Below are 4200 nucleotides of genomic sequence, written 5' to 3'. Positions count from 1 at the left end.
AAAGCAGCACTGTCAAGTATGCTTGACAACGGCTTGTGCTGTTATGTAAGTGGTCGTTTGTTGGATCATCACTGCTATTGGTTTAGTTGGCGAGTGTCGGTCGTACAGGCTCTTGATCTGTTTCATTGAAAATTTACGGTCGCAGCGACGGCTAGCACATGTCAAAGGTGCTTCCAAGTGTAGACGGGTAGCAGAATCGTTACGTTTTGGGTGTACTGATATGCGACCGGTTTGTGAGTAGTGAAAAAGCCACAGATTTTCTGGATATGATGAGGAACAAAAATAACACTTTTGCAACCTATTTGGTTGAATGATAGCAGAAATGGAAGCGAATTGCACCATACTATCCAAGCAAAAACGAACACAAAGCTTAGTATCGGTCCGTGCCCGCTAACGATTACAGCACGAGCTCATGTAGAGCATCTGCACCAAAGATTGACATTTTGCTTAAGGGAGAAGATGAGCTACAAATTGCTTCTAAGCGTAGTAGCTTCAGGCAGGATAATTTGGGCAGGTGACATAAACATATTACAAATTATACTATATCAGTTCTGACGTCACAGACTGGTGGTAGCAGTGTTTTTTCCAATGCCGCTCAGATCATTGCTTTTACATATTTTCAGCTAAGATTTACTTCACATACTTAACAGTAAAAAATAAAAGTGCCTGGGTGAATGAATAAATAACTAGGTGTGCTAATGCCAAAATAACTGCCACTTCGTTGGCACAGGCAGTCGGTGGCTTCCGTTTCCATTGACTCCAACTGGCATCACCCAGTCCCCAGTACAAGGCAGGTTTGAATGTGTCATATAGTGCATGCACAGCCTCTGCATCTTAGCAGCATGGATAAGAATCTGATCGGAAGACCTCGTCTGCAGCAGCTGTTGACCCGACATCCGGGTCCGCGATTTGGTGGGCCCCATGGGTATGCTTGAGGACCGACAACCGGCAGACTGTGCATAAACCACCAGTGATTCCAAATGCTGATTAGCTAGGCACGTGGCCCCCCCCCCAGGTTTTAGAATGCACCTGTCCGAAATGTCGCCGCAATCACACAAATATTTTTGATAGTTATCTGGGGCATTTATGACGCGTGTTCTGGGCCCTCTTGTGCCTGCAGGGCATGATCTCATACATAAGAGCATGCAAAGTGAGATTTGAGCTGGCCTAGTAGGCTTAACTATGACCTAGCAGCACTTAATTTATTGCTGATCGCAAGATATTGTTGAGCCCCATTTGCTACTTTTTCCGCGAGACCCTATCTTTCTCAGCTTGGAAACGGCAGGGGGAGGGGGATCGCATCAGCCTATCATTCCGCCATCAATCCTCTTTGTGAAAACGGCAAACTAGGGTGAGGGTAAAGCGCTCCGCAGCACGGCGCCAGTGCTTCCCAGCCCTGTGACACGTAGCCTCTCCTGTGCTGAAAACACGGCCACCCTGGTGTTGGACAGCTGTTCCTATGCCGACACGCAGCCTCTCCGTGATGGACACACGGCCGCCCTAGTGCACGACAACTGCTCCTGTGCCGGGGATGCGGCCTCTTCTGTGCCGGACACGCGGCCTGCCTAGTGCCAGACACACAGCCTTTCGGGTGCCGGACGGCCGCTCCTGCCGGACACGTGGACTCTCTTGTGCCGGACACCCAGTCGCTCCTGCCAGACGCGTGGACCCTCTTGTGCCGGACACCCAGTCGCTCCTGCCGGACACGTGGACCCTCTTGTGCCAAACACCCAGTCGCTCCTGCCGGCCACGTGGACCCTCTTGTGCCGGACACCCAGCCACTCCTGCCGGACACGTGGACCGTCTTGTGCCGGACACCCAGCCGCTCCTGCCGGACACGTGGACGGTCCCGTGCCGGACACCCAGCCGCTCCTGCCGGACACGTGGACGGTCCTGTGCCGGACACCCAGCCGCTCCTATGCTCCTATGCATCATTGGGACATTCCACAGTCCCAGTGTTCGATTGAGCGGACTGACGGTTCGATCGACGTTCCATTGAGCGGCTCACCGCCGCTGTAATGAGGTACTGGCGCCGCACGCTCTGTTCAGATGCAGAGCATCATAATGGCACAGTGCGCGCTAATGAGACAAGCATTTCGCGCCTTGTTCCATTTTTACGAAGGCCTTGTTCCATTTTCTTTACGAGCCTACGACATGATCATTTGGTTCTAGGTCCACAGCTAGAACGTGCGATGTGCTGTTAGCATAACAATAACACGATAGCGGACAAATACTATGGGCGGCTATGATATGTAAGCTGCCCAAATGTTTCTTTAAAAGTCACGATCTTTTCCCACGAGCGGCGCTGAAATCCGAATTGCTGCGGAACAATAAACATGGTCGTCATGTAAAAGAATAGTCTCAGCGCCCAAAATCCGAAATAATCAGCCAATCCCTCTGAGTATGGATCGTTACGTGAAGATTGAGTACCATCCATGTAACCCAGACCATGAAATAGGTTATCAGTGTTGGATTCCTGACCATCGGTTCTGAATTCGAGTCAATATTTCCAAAGCGCGCATTGCTAAGGCCCACAGATATACATTTTGATAACCATGGAAAAATATAATGCTCTATTTCAGGCATTGCAGTTATACACACAAGCCACAGCTGTGAAATGAAACAATACAGCTATTCTCAAATCAAAATGACGTAGTCTGTAACATAAAAAATGCACAATCTGATATCCAAGCAGTGTTGAGTGATTTTTAGGGATGGATCAAACCCTGCACAACCGATGTATCCGGCGGGTATGAGCCTGCTGCTCCTGCCACTCATGCGCTAAGACCCGTGTCCTAACCACCGGTGCTTTTACCATGACCAGATATGATGCAGTGTCAATGAAACTTTCGAAAATGCACGTAAAATTATACTGCAACAGGTTTTGGTAAGTTTTGCTCCTGGTGAAAGTCAAGGACGTCCAAATTTGGTCGGTGACAGAAAAGACACTTCTTTCACCCCTGCGACTTCTTTTCGTTGACCGACGATTCACTGACAATACTTAGCCCTGTTTGTTTCTATAGCCTTGGATAAGACCTCGAGGCAAACTAACGCAAAATACTGCGAGCTGGGTAAAAGTTGAAAAACCACTGAATAATGTCATGCAATAAAACTAGACCATAGTCGGCCAGACATAATTTTGTGCTTAAAAGTCATGCAGCATGTAAAAACATAACATAATCAGGTGAATACTGCATAAGCGCGGAGTTCTAAGAATGACTACCTTAATTGCTGCACTTAACTGCACTCGTCGTGGTTACACTGCCTTTCTTTTTTTTCTGTGAAATGTCTCCAAGCTTTGTTTGGAATTTTTTGCTGCAGTTTTAAATATGTTGTGTACACTTTATCTGCATAAGGTTGGGGACGGAGCAAACTCACCGTAAGGGGGACGGGGTAAGTCCGACATCAGGGGAGGGGCAGTGGTACACTCAAAAGGGTACAAATCGACACCCGTGCGAAGCAAACATCTTTATGTCAATTCCACGAATTTTGTATCCACCATGATGGGAGCCATATGAATATTGTCAGTAGATATGAACTATGTAATGATCGCAGCGTGCGACGTAAATATTTGACGAGTAGTGCGTTAGCGTGGCATGTGCGTCACTAAACCAGCTGGTATGTCGCTTGCTTACACCTGCTTCACAAACGCAACTTTGGACCAGACAAACGTTCAAATAAACAATGCTCCCCAAAACCGAAATAAACTTCGCGTCCAGCGTCACTGTGTTACGCGCCATAGGGGAGAAGTCATTGCTATGGTGCAACGCATCGCTGAATTCGCGTGAGAATGACCTTATGTTTGGATATTCAGTTTAATAAATAGTGGGTTTTAAGTTCCCAGACCATTCACACCACCAATATTTTGGCGAGTTGGTGTGCTGAGATGTAGTATTTTACACACGTTGAAGAATCCGAACAAAGACTTACTACTTTCATAGTGGTGAGAAGGGATCACAATGAGATTTATCCCGTTGAGTGGCTGCTTCAGGTAAAAATTATAAGCTGTTCATAAATATTTCGAAAGGCTGATATTTCCAATCAAATCGAACCGATGTGATCACACTATGCAGGAAAAGTGCGAACAGGTGGAATGCTGGCGCCGTGGTGGTGGCGGGTATCTACGATACTTTTCATCACGGTGGTAAAAATCCGCTTTGCAGCTCATTACTCTTAGTAATTTCCGAGCGAAATATTTGA

Source organism: Pollicipes pollicipes, unplaced genomic scaffold, assembly GCF_011947565.3.
Source record: "Pollicipes pollicipes isolate AB1234 unplaced genomic scaffold, Ppol_2.1 Scaffold_5724;HRSCAF=6776_pilon_pilon_pilon, whole genome shotgun sequence".
Lineage (NCBI taxonomy): Eukaryota > Metazoa > Arthropoda > Thecostraca > Pollicipedomorpha > Pollicipedidae > Pollicipes > Pollicipes pollicipes.
This window is presented reverse-complemented; position numbering follows the sequence as displayed.